Here is a 13,936-nt window from a genome sequence, read left to right on the forward strand (position 1 = left end):
GAGAAGACCAAAACCTTATCTCACCGAAGCGATAGAAGAGCATATTGAAGTTGTAGATCTTATCTTTCCGAGTTACATGAAGCGGATCGAAGCCACAAATCTCATATCCTTGAAGTTACATTGGAGCAGATTGAAGCTACAAGGCATATCTCCGAATTTGCAGTGGATTGAACCAAAGCTACAAGATGCGGTGGACTGAAAAGGGACTAACTAAACAAGAAGAGTTCCAAAGCAAGTCAAGACCTAGCAAGACCGGCAAATTTGGTCTTCTTGAAAGTCTTTGCTCTATTATCGTTGCGACAATGAGCAAAGAGGGCAATAGAGAATCCCAAATTGCCCGGCCCGATTATATCAAACCCAACCAAGCCTCTAAACCCACTAAAACCCTTAACCCATGACCCATTTACATCTACCCAAACCCATTACAAAACCCAAATATTAAACCCAATTTAAAAGCCCATTAAGTCCCCCAAAAAAACCTAACCCCAAAAAAAAAAAGAAAAACCTAACCCCCCCCCAAAAAAAAAAAACCAAGAAACCCTAGCCACCTAGCCACTTTCCCACTTGCCCCATTTTCCTCCCATTTTGATATCCATTGTCTACCACCACCACCTACAAAATAGAAAAAGAAATAATAGAAAATCATGTAAAAGATGGCTATAAAAAGCCATTCAAAAATCATGTAAGGAGGGGAATTTTGATCAATACAAAGAATTTATCTTCTAAAAATACCTAAAGGTGATTTTATCTTCTTTATTATTTTACTCTTATTTTTATTTTTATTTTTTTTTTTTCCTTTTTTCGAATCTATTAATCTATATATATACATCATAATAAAAAAATATAATAAAAATATATATACAAAACAAATATAAAAAAATTACATTTTTCACCACTGCGTCATGTGTGGTAGCCACGCATGATCGATTGACGGTGACGACGATCGGCCGTTGATCGCCCCCGCCGATTCCCTTCCCCCTCCCTCTCTCTTCCTCTCTCTTCTTTTCATTTATTTTTCGATTTACCTTGGATTTCATATTATTTTGCTATTTAATTTAGCTTTAAATATTAATCATGTTATATATGTAATATTGTTATCACTATTATTTTTATATATTGTTATTATTATATTATATTTAGCTATATATATATATATATTTTTCTTTATGTTCCGTTTCTTACTATTATATGCATATATATCTATTATTATATTTATTATTAATATTGTTAGCATTAGTACTTTTACTTAATGTGTATGTAGATATACATGTACATGTTAATAGTTTTTACCATATGTGTATATTGTATATATTATATTTATATTATATATATATTCTTAATGTTATTAGTTGTATACTTCTTGTATATTTCCATGTATATATTTTATATTGTCTCATGTACATACTCAAATACTATTATATATATATGTATTTTTAATACCATATTGAGTATATATTATTGTATTTATTTTTATTTCGATTATACTTATTATTAATGTTAGTACATATATTTCACCATAAGTGTATATATACCTTTTGTGTATATAATATTATTTTCAGATATTTAATTATTATTCTAAAAAGGGTTATTATATGTACATATTTATGAAGTATTATTAATAGTATTATTTTTAAACATCATTGTTATTTCTAATATATATATATATATTATGTACACTTTTTATTTCTATTTTATTTTTTTATTTGTCAATATTAATTATTATTATTCTAATATTTTGATATTTTAATATTTTATATTATTCACATCACTATTCGCATTTTTTACAATAATATTCTTAGATTTTTTTTACTATCATTTTAGAAACTTTTTACATTTTAATTTTAAGAATAAGGCAATGTACCGATTTTAACATTAAGTCATTGATTTCATCGCTATGTTGGGTGAAGTTAGTCGGCTCGTGTTAAAAACGAGATATCCTTCTAAAAAACCAAAAACTTACAACTTCTCATTTCCTTCAATCGGATCACACTTAAATGTCAAATTGAATTCATATTTTTGAAAATTAAGACAACACGTGTTTAATAAGATACTAATTTTGGGCGTCGCGAGGGTGCTAATACCTTCCTCGCGCGTAACCGACTCCCGAACCCAACTTTACTTTGGCTTTTGACGTAGACCTAAATTCGGCCTTCATTTTTGTGCAAGAATAAGTTTTCTTTTCTACAAAAGGATGATTTATTAGGTGTCCGGTCACACCTAGAAAAAAGATCGGTGGCGACTCCTTTTTTTTAATAAAATCGAAAGTCGATTTTTAAATTTTCAAATAATCGCCTCAATTAGCGACCGAAATAGAATTTTTTACGTCGCTACAACAATGATTTAGCAAATATTTTCTTTATATTCACTCTACCTAAGCATAGTTAATAATGTTCAAGCACCCCTATAAAGTGGTTTGCCTTGTAGAGGCCAACAAAGAAGGAAGCTTTAATGTTTGAACTGAGGACTTATTTTCTTTATAAAAAAAAAAATTCTTTATTTTCATAAAATAAAGAGATAAAAATATATAATTAGATGTTAAAAAACACCAAAAGTCTTATTACGTTGAAAGCCGCCAGGCCGTCCAAATTAATTTTTTTTTCTTGAAAACGGAATAACAAATCTAACTAAATATTTGAAAATAGTAATAAATTAAATGGTCCAAATAAATGATGATAAATACATAGAAATTAAGTTCCTTTCGGCTTAAAAAGTAAACTCAAATTTTTGGCTCAATTGATGTCTTTGTAAGGGAAATTTCGACCAAAATACTCGGAATTTTTCTTATTAAATTCGTCTTCGTTCATTGTATTAAATCAAATTTCAATTTTGAGGTTATTCCATCTCTCCTAAAAGATAAATTTTCATAAAATTTGAATTTCATCATAATATTTAAAATTTCATTTTTTTAAATTAGTACATCATATTTTTTAAAATTAAAATTGTTGTGGTGTTCGTCATTACTAACCCACTACCTAATTATTTGACTGGAATTGATCTGATCTTCTTTACTTCAGTAGTCATTACCGACATAGTTCGCTTACATGAGTTTGCATTATCATACAAGTGAACTCATACTTAGGGAACACATGTTAGTCTTACAATAGGGTATGTGTTTGTAGCACCTTAAACCCAGCCCAAAAGTTATGGCCGGATCCGGCATGCCACATCAAAAACGTAAAAAAAAAAATTCCATTCTAAGTCCAGAAAATCGTACTTGATGTTCAAAAGATTAATTTCATTATAGGTTAAAGTGAATGGAAGTCATGCACCGTAGGAAACCGAAAAGAGGTGGTGAGTCCATCGGATTGCTAAGTACCAAGCTCCTTCGGATCCAATCCTAGACATGCATACTGCCATTGCCACACCTTAACGTCATGGATATTTCTAAGAAACCGATTTGATTAAGTCATTTTTAGGAAAAGTGATTAATTTTGGAAAATACTTTCATTGCGGAAGCTTTGCTTGTTGTCGTGTTATTTTGAAATCAACTGTTGTTTTTGAAAATGCGCCCTAAAGCTATCCAATTTCAACAGTTAAAATAAGTATTACCTATCTTAGTAATACATATCAAAAACCATCAAAAATAAATAAGCGGCCTTATTACATTTAAAAGCCCAAAACCTCAAACGTAATTAAAAGGATGTCCAGTTCACCAGAAGAAAATCAAACTTTCAGAACGAGTGGCCACTCCGAATTCCCTCACAGCTCCAAGCCCACTATGGTTGGGGATTTCCTGCGTGGATGAAAATAAAAGGGTGAGTTTGGGGAAACTCAGTGTGTAAGGAAAACCCATTCAAAGCCCAAGTCAGCTCAAGCCTATTGGGCCTAAGCCCATTTAGGTAACAGTGGTACTGGGCGAGCCCTTTTCAGACATAATAAACGGGCCTTAGCCCTTATTCAGATAACAATATGGCCCATAGGCCCATTTCAAAATACATGCAACATCAAGAAACATATGCAAGCCCATTTGGGAGACTACTCAACCCACCAACCACTACACTCCACCCGTACCAGCCATACACTCCATGTGGGGAATAGCTCAACCCACCCAAATTTAACACTCCACAGATTGCAAACCTTTGTCGCTCGCTTATCAAAGAATTGAGGCAAAGCCTCCAAGACGTGGACAAGCCACTTTCAAGACTTCCTCCGTCAATATCCCAGTCCCATGCATCGATAATAACATGGCATGCAGTAAATAACAACATCAAACATGCATTTAGGTCAATTTAACCCTAGGGGTATTTCGGTAATTTATCTACTAGGGGTAAACGTAAATTTTCCACTTTTAAAGGTATTTCAATAATTTATCTATTTTAGGGTTTTTCATGCATATTCCTACCTTTCACGTACTAATGTAATCACGTCATCGAGGGTTCTTACTCAATTGGGCCCGTTGGCCCATTATTCCAATTTTGGCCCATTAAGCCCAAAAATATCGAGGGCACGTAAATCATGCACTTTGCAGTCCAAACATTGCAGCTACTAAAAACATTAATCGATTTACCTCACGAGCATTCGCACACTCGCAAATCTAGAAAATACCGGATTTGGCATTTCGCTTTTGCCGATCTAGACTAAGAAAGAGGGTGTTAGTTACACACTGCTTGCGACGATATCTTGATTTAGATCCACACACGAACTGCCTACAATTGGATTACTAACACATTAATCTAACTGTTCAAATACGAACTACGATTAACCCCTTACAATATTCGCCAACCACACCTACAGATCATAGTAAGCTTATAAGAAAACAATAAGCAACTCATTAACAAATTTTTGTCAATGTTTACCACATAATCATAATTTCACTGCAAGCTGTCTTCCTGAACAACAGTCACTAAATTATTTATAACTAGAGCTATGAAACTCCAAATCAAGTTCCGTTAATTTTCCTTGAAAATAGACTCATATATCTTCTATCCATAAAATTTTCAGAATTTTTGGTTTAGCCAATCAATACCAGATTTTTCTCAAAGTTTCCCATGTTTCACTGTTTGACTAATCTGACCACACTTCATTACGAATCAAATTTCTCATTGTACAGAATTCAAAATATGTTCTCGTTTATTCCATTTGAAACTAGACTCATTAAGATTTAATTACATAATTTATTAAGCTTCTAATTCATCTCCCACAATTTATGGTGATTTTCCAAAGTCACGTTACTGCTGCTGTCCCAAGCAGATTTATTACCAAATCACTCTTTCATACACCTATCTTGCATGCATGTTATTTAAACATGTATATCACCAATCAATCATCACATATCTATGATTTTTACTTAAGCATAATCTCCATTTCATCATTTCAAAGCACAACATGTTAGCCGATTTTTCCCTTTAGCATCTAAGGCACATGCATGCTCATTTGTTTGGCTCAACTTCACATATCTTCCATTTTCATCAAAAGAACATGAAACAACAACCATTTCCTTCATTTTAATTCATGACCAAATGCTCACAACACAACTAAAATCAAAATATACTTCAAGAGTTAAGGTAGAATCAAGAAGAACTCATGAACCTCAAAATAGAAGCAAGGTACCAAGAACTTACCTTCAATTTTCCTCCTCCTAATGACCGAATACTCAAGAGCTTTCTCCTCTCCTTTCTCTTCTCTAACTTTCAGCTATGATGAACAAAGATGGACAAAACTTTGTTCTTTTCACCCTTTTCTTTTAATAAAACTTCATATTTCATCCATTTAATTCTTTAATACAAAAGACATGATATTCTTATCATGAAACATTTACCTAACCCATTATCATGAAACATTTACCTAACCCATTATCATGGAACATTTACCTAACCTATTATCATGAAACATTTACCTAACCCATTATCATGGAACATTTACCTAACCTATTATCAATTTGTATCAATTTGTACCATAAATTATGGATATCAAGTGTACATTTTGTCTACAACAACATGATGGCTGGCAACTTCATGTAAAATGGGAGGTTTGTCATGCAAATCCTCCTATTTTGCACTCCTATTTATTTGGCCACTTCAATTTAGCCTATAGCATTTTCAAACATTTTCACATAGGTCCTATTTCATAATTTCACCCCCTTTTTCTTATGGAACAAAAATTAACTAAAATTGTTGGGTTCTATCTTAAGTTTGGGCTTTCTAGAGGCCCACTAACATAATTAAATCTATGCCAACATTCACAGAATTCCCGAAAATTAGGGCGTTACAGTGTTAGCATGCATGGGGACTTACATAAGACGTCACATCCAAAAACTGTATCATATAAATAAAAAATTAACCTTAGAGAGATAAATTCACAAAAACACTCAACAAAAATCAAATTTAAATCTTAATCTAAATTGTCACTATCTCTTGAAAAATGGGTTTGTCAAGCATTTTATAAATTTCCATTCTTTAATTACCCTTTACACCTTGACCTCCTTTTTGTACTGCAATTTGGTCTTAACATGTGGAAAATCGTACAAAATAAGTGTAGTTTTTTCCATTTCGTGTGACCAGGAAAAAACAATAGAATCTACAAATTTCTTGCAGCGTACCACTTAAAACACCATGTTTTTGGACCACACATTAATGCTAATTAGTCTATTTTAATCTATTAGGAAGTTTCATAGAAGGAGAATTGGAAGGGCTTTGAAATTTAGTCACGTCTAATTGATAACTCTATTAAGGTTTTTTTTTTTGAAAAATTAATATTAAAATCCCATTGACAAGATGACAACATATATTTAAAGAAGTAAATTATTGGTGTCGTAACTATTTTTTAAAAAAAAACGGGAATCGACTTGGATTTTGAAAATAAAAGAACGGGAGTCGCCACCGATCCTTTTTGACGAGGTGTGATCAGGTCACCTCATAAAAGTGGTTGTTTTTAATAAATAGTTTGGTTTATTTAAACAACAATTTTGGTCTACGAGAATCGAGAAAACAGGTTCGGGAGTCGGTTACGCACGAGGAAGGATTAGCACCCTCGATACGCCCAAAATTGGTACCTAGTTGATTAATTAGTGTCTTAGTGTCAAAAATTAAAAAAAACTTGAAAGAATTTTAAAATACGATCCTTCTTTATAAAAAGCTCAAGTGTTAAAGACTCTCTCGTCTCAAAATGTAAAATGTCACACCCAGTAAGTTAGGACACGACATCTTAAATTTTCGAGAGCGAGCTTGCCTTTTATGAAATCTGTGTATTTTATTAAAAGGGTATTCGATTATTTAGAATAAACGAGAGAAGTCGAAACCCAGTAAGTTAGGGCACGTTTTCTCGAATTCTCAAACACTGAGTATTGCCTTTATTTCTAAACAAAACTCTTATTTCGAGATGACAAAATATCATACCCGGTAAGTTAGGGCACAACACTTCACATCTTCGAGAACAAGCATTTTTCAAAACTCGTATAATGATTTAAAAAGAATATACTCCGTTATTTAGGTTAAACGAGAAAAGTCGAAACCCAGTAAGTTAGGGCACGATTATCTCAAATTGCCTAATATAGGATATTACTTTTATGGAGGAATTGTTTGAATATATTGAGTGACAAAATATAACGTGATTTATAAAGGCAAATTTTGGTATTAATAATAATGTATAATAATAAACGTGATTATAACAAAAATAATAAGGTAGCAATTATATAAAATGAAATGATAGCAAGCCTAGTAGTGTGTAAATATAACAAATGCATGAAGAAAATAAAACCAATGAATACATGAAATAATAAAGATGCATAAAAATGACAAAAGAAAAATGACGATGATGACGAAAATAATAATAATAGTATAAGACGATAATAATACATATGGTATTAAAATATATATAATAACGAAACGAAAAAAATATATGATATATTAAAAATATACGGGATATATATAAAATGAGCTCATAATAGTTATAAAAATATACATAATAGAATGTATGGGCAATATGCTATTTATAATATATATATATGTACATGATATGTGTAAAATGTAATGATAAGCATAATATGATATCAATATATACGTGCATAATATGGAATATTATATATTAAAGGATGTACATATGGGATACGAATGTATTAATCAAAATAATAATGTCATAAAAGAACTAATATTACTATATAAATATATGCGTATATAATGAAAATACATACTACTATATAATAATAATATAGAAATACGAAAAGCAAGTATAATAATAATAATGAAAATATTAAATCAAAGTAATAAACAAATAATGCTATATACAAATATATATATACGTATACATATAAAAGCATACATTAATATATAACAACAATAGTAATAATAAATATAATGTCGAAATGCAAAGAGCAAACAAAATGTAATGGAAATATTAAAGTAAAGTAATTAATATAGTGCTATATAAAATATATATGCATATATATGTAAATAAACATACCTTAATATGTATTAATATGAATAATAGTAATATTAATGGATAAAGGAAACAAAATAATAATGGTACAATAAATAATAATGGTAATATGTTGCTAAATATAATAGTAATAGTAATAGTAATAATAATAATAGTAAATATGATAATAAATAATGTTATTAGTAAAAGAAGGTAGAAATAATATAGAAATCAAATTAAATCGAAAAGGACCAAATTCAAACAAAATCAAAGTTTTGGGGCCAATTTGAAAGGAGATATAAAGAGAGGACCCATTTAAATACGCGTAACCTTGGAGGGCCAAAAGGAAATTTCCCGAGTCCTTAAAAGCGGCGTCATTGAAGGAGAACCAAATCACAAAGCGATAAACTTGAGGCTAATTTAAAAGACATGAAAACTTGATTGCAAAATGTATAAAAAGCGGAAGGACATGCATAATTAGACCATTATATAAAACACGCGGATCCTCAGGCCGGATCGGGTTCTTGGGTCATGTGAAACGGCGTCGCTTTTGCGTTTTAAATCGGGCACCAAAACGGTGCCGTTAGGTAGGCTATAAAAGCTTGAAAATTTCTAAAAAAATCATTTCAATTTCTGAGGAAAGAAAAAAAAAAAGGAGAGAGAGGGAGAGGGCGATTTCGGCCGGGGAATCGCCGGTCACCGAGCGCCTGCGCCTTTTGCCACCGTCGCCACCACCGCACCTGATGGCGGAGTTTCAAAAGGTAAATTTTTTTTTATATATATTTTTACTGTTTTTAATATATATGCATACATACATGTAAACAAAGAAGAAAAAAGTAAAGAAAAAGAAAAGAAAAAAAAAGAAAACCGATTCGAAACTTAGAGAATTTTAGAAAACCTTTTGATTTCTGGTTATGATCTCCTCCTTGAGTTTCGTTTTCTGCTCTTGATATATTGATGATATCTATTCTTTGCTTTGTATTTTTTGATAATAATGTTGTTTTTTTATTTTCTTTTCTAAAAAAAACCCCCCGTACAATAGTTTCGGGTGTGGCCTTTTATATGCATTTCCCTTACAACTTGCTCTGCTTTCTATCTTGTTTATTGTTTGCAGGTACCAGTGGTGGAGCAGAGTCCACTTGCAGGCGTCGGTGGTGGAGCAGAGGGGTGGGGAGCATGTGCTGACGGCTAGGGTTTCTTGGAGGAGTTTAGGAGGGTGGGCTAGGGTTAGGTGGGGTTTGGGCTTAGTTGGGCTGAGTTAGGGGTTGGTTTGTAATTGGGTTTAGTGGGTTTTGAGTATTGGGCCCAAAATTGGGCTTGTACAATTGGGATTTTAATTTTTCAAATAAGATAAATAGAGAGATTAATTTCTAAAATTAAAAACAAAGACACTAAATATCATAGGCATGGAGAGTTAAAAGATCAAAAGTTACAGACTATTAATAATGCATTATTATTTTTCTCTTTTCAGTAAAATCAAATAAATTAACTTTTATTATATTTTATATATTTTTTTTTGAATTATAAGAGGAGGAAAAAGCCTTAACAGTAACGTAATTAACGCAACTCGAACCCAAACCACACCTGAAGAGGTGAACAAGATTTTATTAGAAAAGACAAAATTCTAGCTACCCTAACTGAGATTTTAACCTAAAATTTTTTAATTTTAATTTTATTAGGAACTATTTAACTTATATAAATGAAAAACTACAAACATAATACAAAATTATAACTTTTAGCTCACAATTGGGTTTTTGCAAATCTCAATTAAAATGGTGACTAAGACCACATATTTTGGAATAATGTGAAGTAGTTGTTGATTATAATTTATAATAAATTGATTAAGTTAACTTTATCAAATTGCCCCCTAAAAAGTCAACAATTAATTATTTATTCATTTTAAGTTATCTTATAAGCAAAAGTAAGCTAACAACAAACCATTAAATTAAGCCACCCTTACTTGTAGAGCATGCCTAGAGTATATATATCTTCTAATTCTTTAAGTCACTGTAGCAAATCAAATGAATATATGTCGGTGCATATCAATAATTTAATTTTGCTTATTGCTGTACATTCTAAATATTCGTTAATTTATCAACTATTCATATCATTTCAAACCAATTTTTTTCTTTACTATATAGTTTACTAATTCATGAATGAGACCTTCATCTAAGCACATCAGATTCACATATACAAAAGAGGTAGGTCCATTATTTTTCTTATTTTATTTTATTAAAAACATCTAATTATATAATTTTTTAAAACTGAATTGAGGTCCAAAATCTTTAGTTTTAAGAATGATTTCAACTCCAAATCCCAACTTGATTTGACCTAACAATATGTATTTTACTGTTCATATATTATAATTGAATTTAAATAAAATATTATTTTAATCAATTTGAATCTGTTCTAGGTAAATTTTAACCAGTCTAAAGATTAGACAGGACCAAGTTGCCTGGTCCATGCCTAATTCAATATCAGTTTATTCTGATTATATTTAAAAAGAATTTAAATATTTAATATAGTAAATATTTAAAATAAAATATGAACTTAAATATTTAATAGTGTAAATATTAAGAGAATTATGTATTTGGAGAACTAGTTAATACTTAATATGAATTCAATTGGTTGAAGTATTAAATTTCATCATATATAATAAATTTTTGGAGAATATTTGATACATTCTTAGTATATAAATTTCAGATACCATCGATAAATAATAATATGATATTTCATCATTAAATAAAATAAAAATAGTGGAGGAATTATGGATAATACTAATAATTTTTTAACATAATTCATTTTAAATAAAGGCTAAAACTCTAAACTCTAAGCTTGAGATGCTAAACCCTTAAATCAAATATCCTAAACTCAAGAGTCATTAATATTTATTTATAATAGTTACAAATAAAATTATCAGTATTTTTTTTAGATTCTTCATATTTTTGTTTAATTTAATAACGAAATGTCATGCTATTATTCAATAATGGTGTATAAGACTTTACATCGACAAGACATCAAATATTATTTCTTTTAATATAAAAAGTAAATTTAAAACAAGTTTTTCAAGTTGTATCCTAATCCGAAGAATTTAATATATATCAAATCATATAAACTATGTATTGTTGATTCAATTTATTTTATTAATTAATTTGTTCCCAAATTTTTTTAAAAATTGCAGAATGTTAAGAGAAATTTACTTGAATGCTATCTCGAATTTCAACAAAAATAGGCTCAAATCATAAAATCATAAATTTAATTAAAATACATGTGATTATACCGAAAGAACAAAAAAATCTCAAACTTGATTTATCTTACTTTTCTAGAATGCCAAAGGAGAAAGTTGTGATTTCAATATTGATGTAAACATTAAGCAAGAAATTTCCAAAATAATAAGGAATTTGCAAAGCCAAGTATAACCTATATGTTTTTTTTTCTTGGTATTTATGTATTAATTTATAAATTTCCAAGTAATACATGCTTGCTTGAAACAAGGAAATAATATTTCATAAGTTTTTGCAATTCAATTTGAAGACAATTTAAGTAAACAAAGACTTGGAAGTTAGAGCAACAACACTTAGATAAGATTTATCTGCACGCCACGGCAATTTTGGAAATTTATTCTCTCAATTTTATTCTAGAAATTTAGACTTTGAATTGGAAAAACAAAATCCATTTCCATTTTCTATAGGCATGTAACATGCACGTCTAGCAATTCAGCAGCCATTTAAAAAATTAATTTCCTGTCCATTGAGTTTTAATTCGATTGGTATGAGTATTGTTATTAATGTAGGAGGACCTGAATTTGAGTGTAGTTAAGCGCATTATCTTTTTATTTATGGATTGGGAAAAAAAACTATAAGTAGTTCTAAGTATTGTCTCAAAAAGAACAGATATAATTAGAACAAAATTGATTTGCCTAATACAAAAGTTTAAAAGTATTTATCAACTTGACAAATTTTCAATCTTTGGGATTTTTTTTGACAATTTGATGCTTACCGATTTATTTGTCAATTATTGTAATAAATGTGATGAAGTTATTATATTCTCAATTATTATTTCTAATCTTCCAAAAAGAAATAAGGTAACCTATAAAAATAGTCACTTTTGTTTGCTTCAGATTACATCTTAGGCATTTATGTTTGAAATGTTACATTTTAGTCACTTACGTTATTGTTTTGTTACGAAGTGATCATTTTACCGTTAAGCTCTGTTACCTCTCTAAAGGCGGTCCTACGTAGCGGTCCAAATGTGTTTTAAATGCCAACTTGGATGTCTTACGTGGTAGTCCAAATTAAATTTATTTAATTAAAAACCTATTTTTAACCCAACAACTGGACATCCAAGTTGGCATTTAAAACTCATTTGGACCGCCAGGTAGGACTGCCGTTAGGGAGGTAATAGAGTTTAATAGTAGAGTGACCACTTCATAACAAAACGATAATGTAAGTGACTAGAATGTAACATTTCAAATATAAATGACTAAAATATAATTTAAGGCAAACAAAAGTGATTACTTTTGTAATTTACCCAAAAGAAATATTATTAAGTGATGCTACCTAATTTGGAATGGATAAATTTTACCTAATTTTATAACAAAAGCACATTTCCAACCTTTTTTTTTTATGAAAATTAATTTCTAAATTACATTTAATTACACTTTTAACTTGTGTTTGGGCAAAGTTTAAAGTATACGTCCTTATTTTGTTAAAACCAAAGGAAATACCTTTTCAACTAAAAGAGTTAACTCAAAAAGTAATTATTTATTAACTAAAGCCACTAATTAAACTTACTTAATAAAATAATTAAAATAAATTAAGAGCTTTTGGGTTAAGTAATCATCAGCTACAAAGTTGACTAGCCGCCACTGATTTGTTGTTTCTTGATCTTTTGTTCAACCACCTTTCATTCTCCTCCTTTGTCATTTCTTTAATTTAGAAATGTTTTATTTTTGCAAATAATTACTTTTTAAATGATTGAATGCACAGTTTATTCTGAAAATACGATATCAACTAATAATAACGTGACACATAATATATTCTTACTGAATATCACACATTTTCTTTTGAATAAAATGAAATAATATTAGTAGTTTAGATACTACTTTTAACCCAAACAATTTTAAATACCTAAGTGAAAAAATTGATACAGTTTGAAGTCAATTTTGTAGTTATATTTTTATAAAATAGATTTTAAGACGAGATCAAAATTTTATCATTTGGGTCATTTATTTACTTAAAATTTTATAAATTTTTAAGAGTTAAATAATTTTTTTACGGGTCCGATCTTTGCCTGCCCCTACCTTCTCCTCTAGTTAAACCCTTATCAAACCAAATGTTATATAATATATATTTAAAATCCTCAAAATTTAACTTTTTAGATGGTTTCATAATTCAAATTTTAACAAATTACATGGTATAACAAAAAAAAAAATCAGCTTCAAATCCACTTTTTAAGTGTGTAAAAGCAATCAAGCAAAAGAAACAAAGGACCACTTTAGCCGACAACAGAAGAGCTTAAGGATTTCGTCGCTAAAAGGTAGTTGGGGCTGTTTGACACGTAAGTAAGTGGTGTAAGTTCAAAA

The 13,936-nt window shown here is 29.8% G+C and overlaps 1 long non-coding RNA gene across 1 annotated transcript; it reads right to left on the reverse strand.

The window, feature by feature from the left end:
* Positions 1-3,442: 3,442 nt before the first annotated feature.
* On the reverse strand, positions 3,443-5,726 carry LOC128281626 (uncharacterized). Its single transcript, XR_008271878.1, has 2 exons — positions 5,562-5,726; positions 3,443-3,733 (listed from the first exon to the last, which is right to left on the reverse strand). It is a non-coding gene; the product is annotated as an uncharacterized LOC128281626 (long non-coding RNA).
* Between the last annotated feature and the right edge of the window lie 8,210 nt (positions 5,727-13,936).

Source organism: Gossypium arboreum, chromosome 10 (assembly GCF_025698485.1).
Source record: "Gossypium arboreum isolate Shixiya-1 chromosome 10, ASM2569848v2, whole genome shotgun sequence".
Classification (NCBI taxonomy): Eukaryota; Viridiplantae; Streptophyta; class Magnoliopsida; order Malvales; family Malvaceae; genus Gossypium; species Gossypium arboreum.